General features: G+C 46.9%; 1 long non-coding RNA gene across 1 annotated transcript in view; it reads left to right on the top strand.

The window, feature by feature from the left end:
• Positions 1–2,761: 2,761 nt before the first annotated feature.
• LOC109444937 (uncharacterized) overlaps positions 2,762–10,125 on the top strand; it is a 109,380-nt gene continuing 102,016 nt past the window's right edge. Inside the window, exon 1 of the long non-coding RNA XR_016018261.1 lies at positions 2,762–2,939. This is a non-coding gene — a long non-coding RNA (uncharacterized LOC109444937). The remainder of the gene's footprint in view (positions 2,940–10,125) is intronic.

Below are 10,125 nucleotides of genomic sequence, written 5' to 3'. Positions count from 1 at the left end.
TTAAGCACAGGTCCCACCTCCAACCTACTTGGAGTGGGACCAGGGAAGCAGCTGGATGACCTGTTTCCCCCAAGCCGCGTGCAGAGGCCACGAGGGTCTTTACAAGGATGGCTCAGGATTAGCGGATGTGGCTGGGGGATTTCATGCCATATCCAGCTGGGAGCACACGGGGCTCAACAGGAAAGATGGTGATTAGGGACTCTGCCAGTGCTTTTTTAAAAAAAGATTCTTTTCTCTCTTTTAAATCAGTACATGCTCATTAAAGAAATAGGGTTAAAAATAGAAAAATCACAAAGAACAAGGAAACGGGATTCCTAGTACCACCACACACTCACTGGTAACATTTTGTTTCTGCTTTTTTGTTTTGGTCATTTCCCACTGTGAAGTGGCTTTTAATTCATTTATTCTTAATCAAAAATTTATTTTGATATATATAGTACATGCAAAATTCAAAAGTTACAGAGGGTTATGCGGTGAAATGAAGTCTCCCCCCTCCCACTTCTTTTCCTGGAAGGCAGCTCGGTTACCAGCCACTTGTGTTTCCTTCCAGAGGTGATCAATGCACACGAAAGTGTATGCGTGCATATCCTTTTATTGTTAAACATGCATTCTTTAATAACGTGCATTTCCACATAATAATGTATCTTAGAGAATGCCCCACGTCAGTTCATGGAAGTTGCCTCATTCATTTTAAAGGCTGTGCAATACTCAGTTGTATGGCTTGTATTAGCATTTATTTAACCAGTCTCATATTGAAGGATATTTCGTTTGTTTCCAGTCCTTTGAATTTTTAACAACACCGCAATGAATATTCTTATACATATGTCATTTCGTACATGTGCAAGCATACCCATAGGATAATTTTCTGGAATAGGAATTGCTGGGTTAAAGACTGCACATTTTAAATTTATTTGTTTATTTTTTTAAAAAATTATTTTTTAAGTTTATTGCCTCTACAAAGGTCACATGCATTCAAAGTACATACAAATGAGAGTGTCAGTTTCTTCACATTCTTACTAACTTTATTATTAAGCTTAGAGCTTAGTCAACTTGGCCAACCTGATAACTAAAAATGGTATTTACATATCTTTAATATGTTTAAAATCCATTTTATTTCAGTCACTGTTAACTATTTTATCTGGTCAATATTTTCCTATTGGACTGTTGATCTTATTGATTTGTAAAAGCTCTTTATATATTAAGGGAGTTAACCTTCTGTATGTGATATATGTTGCAAATATTTCCCTCAGTTTGTTACTGTTCTTGTAACTGTTTATCTTTTGTTTTTTTGTTTTTCATAAAGAACCTTTTTATTCTTTGTGAAGTCAGTGTAATGAGTCTTTTTCTATTATAGTTCCTGGGTTTGTATCATAATTCGAAAAAGGCTTTTCCCATCCAAGAATGTAAAAGTTTTTCTGGTACTTTTGTGGTTTTATTAGTTTGAACCTTGTTTCCATCCGAAATTTATTTCAAAGATCAAATATTTGGTTGAGATCAAACTCTTTTATTTTCTAGGTAGAAACATAGTTTATCCCAACGTCATTTATTGAATACTGCATCCTTTGTTCTACTGATTCAAAATGTCATGCTGACCATGTGCTAAATTTTCACTTGTATTTGGATATATTTCTGGAATCTGAAATCTGTTTCATGGATAGGTACTCTAAAGCAAAAGAATAGATTGAGGGAGGAGTGATCAGGGAAGGTCTATCTGAGGAGGTGATGTTTCAGCTGAGGCTGGCAGGGCCTTTCATAGGAGGGAACAGCATGTGCAAGGGCTCTGAGGCAGGAAAAGACCTGGTGCATTAGAATAAGTGACAGAAGCCTGGTGTGGCTGGCCCCCAAGTCAGGAAGCAAGTGTCGGGAGATGAGTTGGAGAAATGGGGTGGCGCCTGATTAATCCTCATGGGCCCTGTTAACGATTTTGTGCTTCTCCTATGCAATTGGGAGACTAGAAGGTCCATAAGCAGGGTAGTGACGTGGTCCGCTGTATAAATATTTCAAAATCTCTCTTTTAAAATGCTTGAGATGCTTGTTGAATGAAGGAAGATACTAGGTGTAAGCTTCATTCTGCAGGGCCTCTGAGGGATGGGGGAGAAGTGCCGTCTTTTCCTCACTCGTGGGGTTCCCAGCACCGCCATCCGCCATCCGGCTCTCCCACTCCCTCTGCCTTCTTGTGCTGAAAGCCGTGAGAGACAGGCGTTGTTAGCAAGTAATTAGCTTTTAATTAGGAAAGCATGGCTTTGCCATCACGAAGGAACAAATACCTTTAAAAATTGAATCGCTTTAATTGAATACATTTTTTACCAGATCGTTTTGAAAATTCCAGTCCTTTCATTAGGAGCCCCAACAAGCAGAGCCCTTTGAAAATGCTCGGTTAATATAGCAGCCACTGGAGCACTGCTTTGAATATAGTTGTTGTATCATAAAGGGTAGCATGACTTTGGCCAGAACAGGGCTCCTCCCTGATGCTCAGGGCCTCCCTTGTAGGTTCTGTTGAGCAAAGTACGGTCCCCACCAGCGACCAGTGGCAGCAGCATCACCAGGGACCTTGGTGGAAATGGAGAACCTCAGACCCCATCCCAGGCCCCTCGAATCAGAAACTCTGGGGTTAGGACCAAGACATCTTTGAAAAGTTTTGTAGGGGATTCCTAGACACCCTGAAGTTTATATTCGGAACCCAGAAGGCCACTAAGCAGCTTTGTCCCATCAGCCTGTTGGATAGAGGGTCCCCTGGCAAACCATCCGCACACAGGACTCCTCATCATATGATCGCTGTATGAACAATTGAGAAACGACGGAATGCCAAGCACTTCCTAGGGATTGGGACTATAAGAGAGTTTACTCTAAAACTCTTTTGTTTTTTTAAATAGCCTGAATGGAGTCATTTAAGAGGGGAGTCCAGGATTCTGTGGAAGTGCTACGGGGGTACCTCTGAGGTGGGTGCCTGTTGTTATGTCACTCGGTACCGGCTCTCCCTTTTTGTGGGCAATTTCTTACACTTTGGGGAACCACTTCTTTCTCAGCCTCAATGTTTATGTTTCAGATAAAGCTAAGCCCGCCCCCAGGCTTGGCCAAGGGTTTACTGACCCCCTCCGTGGTTTGGGGCTTGTGCTGGACAAGCCAGCACCAACTAAAACTAGTCTGGGCCCATTTTGCCACTTCACATGCCTCCGTGCTCCAGATTGGCCCAGCTCTTAGAGTTCCGTTCTGACTTTGAAAATTCAAAATCCCATGTCGGAGTCTTCCTCTGCCTCCCCTGGCTGCCCACCCACCAGCTCCGGGACTCTCAGTGGTTTTCTCCCCCACTAGCTTCATTCTGGATCAGAGGGCAGAACGTGGAAAGAGATAAGGCTTCCCGAATCATGGCAGAGGCACGGGCTTGCTGAGGGGCTAGAAATAAGGGCAGGATTGGATATATCTGGTATCGGGCCTAATTTAACAATTTCACCAGCCCAGTTTGGGAAGGTTGGTGTGCACTTTAGATAAGAGAGTTGCCTCTGAGAAGAGGTCTAGACCCCTGAATCTGAAAGGGATTCAGGGGATTCACTCCAATGTACCCCTTTCATAGATGGGAAAATTGAAGTTAAGTGTACGCAATGCCTTGCCAATTGCACACAACTTGTTTTTGGAGAACTGAATCCAGAATTCAGATGTTTTGATGCTTTTTGCTCCATGCCTCAGAGACCAGTTTTTCCTTGAATTTAGGACTTTTTTTCCTCCCAAGAGGACTAGTCTGTCTTAATGGCAGTCTGAAGCCAAGGAATGGATGGAAAAGAGCATCAGATATAACAAAGGAACGATGTGCCGGGCACGTTCTAGGTACCTGTACAAGCATTTCCTGGGGTCCCGACACTGACTGACGTAGGATCCTGTTTAGAGATATAGAAACTGAGGCTTAGAGAGGACAAATGAGTTTTTTTGGTTTTTTTTTGCAAATGACTTTTTAAATAACCACTCCTAAGGGATGGAAGAAAGCTTCAAAAGGTAGCTTGTTTGCTTCTAAAGGCCAGGGTCTTCCCCTAACGCCACACTGCCTTGAAAGTGTTTGTGTACGTGCAGGGGTGGCCGCCCCAGGGCTGTCAGGAGGTAACTGAGGTGACCAGTGAGCCACAGGATTTGGGATTTTCTCCTGGCAGGGGAGGTGGTCCTGTGGGCGTTAGTGCGTGTGGCCCCGGGCCTCTCCTGTGCGTGCGCATTCGGGAACTGACAGGAGCCGTTGGGCTGGGCCTCATGCTTGCAATGGGCTTTGGATACGGGCTCATGATATTATCTCCAAATGAGGCTGCATATGCAGTCTGAGATACGCTGACAGGATGGAGAGGAAAAGACATTCATTACACGGCTCTAAGCACATTGCATTACCGAAGCGTGCTGCCTACAGTGCCCTAAGAATTAATAGTTCATAAATCCTATCATCTTGTGGATAACACAATTATCTTGCATTTGAAACCCATGATGATAATTTTTTTAACGTAAACATTTATAACAGCAACAAATATGGGGACTCGGTTGTTGCAATTTCTCATTCTTTAGTATTCTGGAAGCCTCGAGACTGCAGGAGGTCTGGGTTTCTCATGACCTCGGAGGAGCCCTGAGTGTGGGTCTTTATGTCACCGTGATCGAGAACGCTTTTTCGTGTGATTGTGGGTGGAAGAGTGTGTATGTGAGCGTGTGCGGGTGTGTGTCTGTGAGCGAGTGTGTGTGTGTGTGTGTGTGTGTGTGTGTGCTGCTGGGGCACCAGGGTAGGACCACCCCTAGCCTATGGGGACTGGGGCGGGGGTCCTGTCAGAGAGCTATAAACCCGAGACAGCAGGAGCATAACCTGATTTGATGATTTGGCCTGAGTAACCCTCTCAGAATAGAAAAATCAAGGACCCAGCGTGGAGGCAGCCTGTCTGGGCTCAGGCTGGTAATGAGGGCTAACAAGGGCTGATGGAGCCCGGGAGCGATGGGCTGAGATGGCCCCGAGCTGCCTGGCACCCTGGGCCCTGCAGCCATCCAGTGCTGCCCAGCCTGGCCTAATGCTATCACCCCCGGAGATGCTCGTGGATAAGGGAGAGAGAGAGAGAGAGAGAGAGAGAGAGAGAGAGAGAGAGAGAGAGAGAAGCTTTGCAAAGCGCTGCAGAGTCCTGACAGGAAGCTGCCTCTGGGGGGTGGCAAAGTGGAGATCCCTAAAGGGAACTTTCTGGAAGACACTTGGTCTGGTACTTGCTAGGACTGGGGGCCTTACCTGTCCTTTAAAAATATATTACGTAAATACATGTTCGTTTTAGGAAACTTGGAGCTACAGGTAATCATGAAGAAAACTAGAAACAGCTTCACATAGAGATCCCCACTGTACACAGTTTGTTGGGGAGGACGTGACCATGGAGGTCAGGGTCATGGAGGTCAGGGTCTAGTCGGTCCACATGGAGGAGGAAATCACCCTGGACAATTCCTCAGGAATGGGTCACACAGGGAGCACATATACCACCGCTCAGCCCATACGACCTGTTTTCCTCCGGGATTGACCAGGTCACTGCTTTGTTGGTTGAGCCTCCGATAAAGCAGTTGGCTTGCATTGAGGGGACAAGTAGTCTGAAAAATACAGTTTGAAACAGAGTTACACTCAGTGGGGAGGACGCTCACATTGGAGAAGGCCGATGGGAAGTGAGGGGGACTGAACTGGCAGCAGCCGCGGGTCCCCAGGCCCCTCATGGGCTCAGTGAGTAGAGTAGCAGGTCTGACTTGCGCTACTGATGTCGTTCTCTGCACCCCCCGCCCGCCTGCCCCTGCCCCTGCGCTGGGGAAGCACAGAGCTGAATTCAGAGGAGTTAAATACTTACGTATGATGTGGCCCCACAGTATATCTTTTCAGTCTTTGTCTGCATGTAAATACATCTATAGGGTTGATTGATTGATTGGTAAAAACAGGATCACGCTGTATATGCTCTTCGCAGCTATTCTGTCCTGGATATTGTTCTCTATAATATCCACATCGCAATTTCACACGACCTCCTGGTTTGCCACTGGAGAGATAAATGCCATAATTTGTGTAATTATGTAATCAATCCTTTATTGCACGACATTTACTTTCAAACTTTTGTTATTCCAATAATTGCTGCAATAAATTTCCTTCTGTAGGAATCTTTGCTTTTCTGTCCAATTACTTTCTTGGAGGAAATGTTCTCAACGAGGAGTCTTGTGTCAGACATATTGACAGTGTAAGCCTTTGGTCACAGCTCACCTGCTGCTGTTTTTACTCTTATCCAGGGAAGGGGAAGAGCTCAGAAACTGCATCAGTAGCTTAGAAAGAGGTGGAGTGGGCCTGTGTGTGGGGAAGGGCAGGTGACAGGGGTTCTGGTCTAAACTCTTTTGTGGCTTATTATCTTCATCTACCTCAATTTCCCTGCCATTTGCAAATGGGAGCAACTAGGCTCAGGTTTGAACTAGGTTTGACCTAGGTTTCCTTGGGGAAAATACATGTGATCTATTATACTGATGGAGTACTTGACAGATTTTGAAGTGGTTTTATGAGTTTTGTCCTGTTGAATCTTCACAAGGTAGGCTTCATTAGTTCTTCATTTGGCAAAGAAGGCGAAGGAGGCCCAGAAAAATTAAGGGAGATTCCCACGTTTCCAGACATCAGAATTGGAAACCAGGCCTTCTGAATTTCAGTTCAGCAGCAAACCGGAAGTGCTGCTGGGACCACAAAGTGAGAGGAAGCAGGGTCTTAGCTTGCAGGCTGTGCCGGTAGCGATCCCATTTGTAGCCAAAGGGAGGAGCCAGAACTTCCTGTCTGTGGACAGCTGTCCTTTCCACCTGCTCAGTACCCATTCTCTTTATCCTGATTTTGGTTTGAGAACCACCCCTAGGTTAATAGTTGCTCACTTAAAGCATATGCCACAGTTTGTAGGGCTACACCTCAACCTCCCAGCTGTTGTTTCTGTGCTGGTGCCTCCATTCTGTAAGGCCAGTTGCTTTGGATGATGCGATACATGGGAAGACCAGTAAATGTTATACACATCAGCCTATCACTGCAATTCTTTAGCTGTACATGAATTCCCTGGTCAGAAGCAGTGTTTGAGAGATGATGCCAAGATTTTGTATAAACCATTAGTAAGTCCATGAATCATCTGCTTTTCAGAAGCCTGGTGGGCAAGGAAGATGGATTGGTTTGCTTGGGCTGCCATAACAAAATACTACAGACTGGGTGACTTAAACAATGGAAATTTATTTTCTCACCATTCTGGAGGCTGGAAGTCCAAGATTAAAGTGTCAGCAAGTTTGGTTTATTCTGAGGCCTCTGTCCTTGGCTTGTGGATGGCCACCTTCTCTGTGTCCTCACGTGGCCTTTCCTCTGTGCTCAGATACCCCCACTGTCTCTTTGTGTGTCCAGATTTCCTCTTATAAGGCCACCCGTGGGATTGGATTAGCGCCTACCCTAATAGCCTTAATCACTGTTTTAAAGGCTCTATTTTCAAATACAGTCACATTCAGGGGTACGACATATAGATTTTGGGGGACACAATTCAACCCAACAGAATAAATGTCTGTATCTAGAATAAATGTCTGTTCCAGTCAGAACAAGTACTACCCCTCCATGGAGAAGGGATTGCGGTACTATCAGCCTCCCCAGAGGTGTCAGGCTGTTTTCCCAGAGGTCTGGGACATGTCCAGGGATCCAGGGTGATTGTTACTGCTGGCAAGGTGTGTTCTGAGCTGTGGGATGTCCCAGGCAGGGGAAGTCCTTCTTGTGGAGGCCACGCAGAGCGTCCATCTCCATCACTGTGGCCATGTTGTCCATGAGCGCGTTGAGCAAACATGCGGTGGCTGGAGTAACAGGCCTTGACGTGCACGGAACAGCTTGTTTACCTACCCGTGTATTCTGAGCTTCCTCCTTAGTAGGAAGCACAGAGCATTGTCACACTCTGTTCATTCTGAGAGGTCCATCCACATGCAGCGTCTCCTACCCTCCTTGTCACCAGTCCTCCAACCTTATTACCTCCAGGTCAGATGCAGCCTGTAAGTTCTAGAAGAGCCACACCCCAGGGCATCTCTCTTCCCAAACACAGTGGAGTGTGAGCTATACCCTTACATGTCTGCCCACTGGGAGAGATGCTTTTCCTTCCTGTCCTGTGGGCCTAACTCCATGTGGAGTTACCACCTGGTTTCGTCTGATCCCAGCATTTGTGCAGAGCCACCTAGAAAGCAGGCTCCTGGTTTGCACCTGTTCAGTCAGCGCGTCCTAGGGAATACCTGTGACGGCTGCAGGCATGGGTTGAAGTAGAGATGGGCATGCGGAGGGAGTAGGTGCCCTGGGAATATGAGTCCTGCCGTTAAGTTTCTCCATTGTCTGTCACGTCCATCGGACCATGAAGTGTTTTGCGATACACCCCAAAGCTGGGTGGCAAGCCTCAGTTCATGATGGGCAGCTCAGTTGCAAGGCCACCAGTTTTCCCACAGTGGGACATTCTGTCTCTGCCAGGGCAAATACCAAGCCACCAACTGTTGGGGTGATGACACTGAGATGGCAACATCGGTTGTTTCTGACTTTGCCCTCTCCTGAGAACAACAGCTAACAACTGTTCATGGACAAGTCGCCGCTGAGAGAATCCTAGGACATGGGCGTGAGGCTGAAGCCCCAACCGGCACCACTGAGACCCAGACGGGCCGTATGAGGAGGGAAGAGGGGCAGCTACATGCCGATCGCACTGCCCCACTGCAGGCCACACCGAGGGTCTCCCCTGAGCCTACAGTTCCTCCACTGGGAAAGGAGAGCCCACGGGGGACATCCCAGCATCGTGGGTTGCTTCTTGGGGGCCCCTACGACAGTCTCACCCCGCGAGAATTGCAAGGGAATTAGCGGGCTCCACTTTGGGAAGCTGATTGTGATGGAGAAGTGGGAGGAGCTTGCAACAACCAGCGCTCAGATGTAGGCAGACCCCGTCTCCACCTGCAGGGCCCAGTGGTAGCCCCGACCCGTGCTTTGCTCCTCGGCAGAACCAAGTCGGTGGTGCTGTCGGACCAGGGAACTATAGCCAGGCCCTGACTGACCAGAAAGGCTGGCAAGAGCACCAGAGAGCTGCGCCGCCCATCCATGAATGGTTAAGAGCACATTTACCCACTGAGAGGGCATAGCTTTGTTTCAAAGCCCCAGATGCCTGAGCTGTGGTTCTCCTACTGGGGCCGGCCACAGGCTTCACACGGCTGCCAGTCAGCCAGACACCTACCAAGTCAGGAAGTCCCAGTGGCAGAGCTGTCACTGCATCTGGGACCTACTCCAGAGTCTCCTGTGGCTTCGCGTCCCTCACACAGCTGGCAGCCTGTGAGTAAATGTTATCTATTATCTTTCAGCTATACAGCCATGAACTGTGAAATCACCGTGGCGGGACTCACATCCAACTCCACTGACCCTACTTCCACAGCCCTAGCCGTGGGCCATAGCGCTGTTCTGTGTTGCCAGGGGTTAGTGTGAGCCAAGCATCAAGTCATTCCCCAAGGGCCTAGGGTTCCTTTATTTCCCAGGGTGCAATTACCCTGAAACATATTTTATGTTCCTTCAGTAACAGTCAGGTGAAAGTTTTATGGTACACGCTTGCGATGTTACTACATAATTCTTTTTTAAGGGTACCTAGTCTCCTTTTTAATCAGAAACCGTGGCTCTTTGAACTGACATCGGTCTAGAAATTGGGTGAGAGGTAGTGAGTCTCTGTAATCGCGGCTCAAATCAATCTTCTCTGCTTACTAAGCCTAGCATTTTTTTTTTTTTTTTTGTTGCGCACATGAAGTTAAACTTTGGACGGTAGCCCATTTATTTCAGTCCCAGAATCCTGATTCCCTCCAGAGATCCCATTAGGTATAACCATTCTGTTTGTTACTCTAGCTCTGCTGTCTAGTATGGTAACTGCATCTACTTTTTCTCTGGTGGTTGAGTACACCTACTAGTCCTTTGTCATCCTAAGGTTCCATCATTGTCGCTTAAATCAAGGAGCTCATTATAATGGCAGCATTTCCCGCTATTATGCTCCACCTACAGTGGGTAGCTACTAACGTGGTTTTAAAGGATGTTGGTGCTTTTTATCATCAGTGTATTTCTCAGTACCATGGTGATAAGAGAGTCTTCTGAACTCTCTCACGGGT

Source organism: Rhinolophus sinicus, chromosome 13 (assembly GCF_057876585.1).
Source record: "Rhinolophus sinicus isolate RSI-liver-muscle chromosome 13, RSI-T2T, whole genome shotgun sequence".
NCBI lineage: Eukaryota > Metazoa > Chordata > Mammalia > Chiroptera > Rhinolophidae > Rhinolophus > Rhinolophus sinicus.
This window is presented reverse-complemented; position numbering and strand designations above follow the sequence as displayed.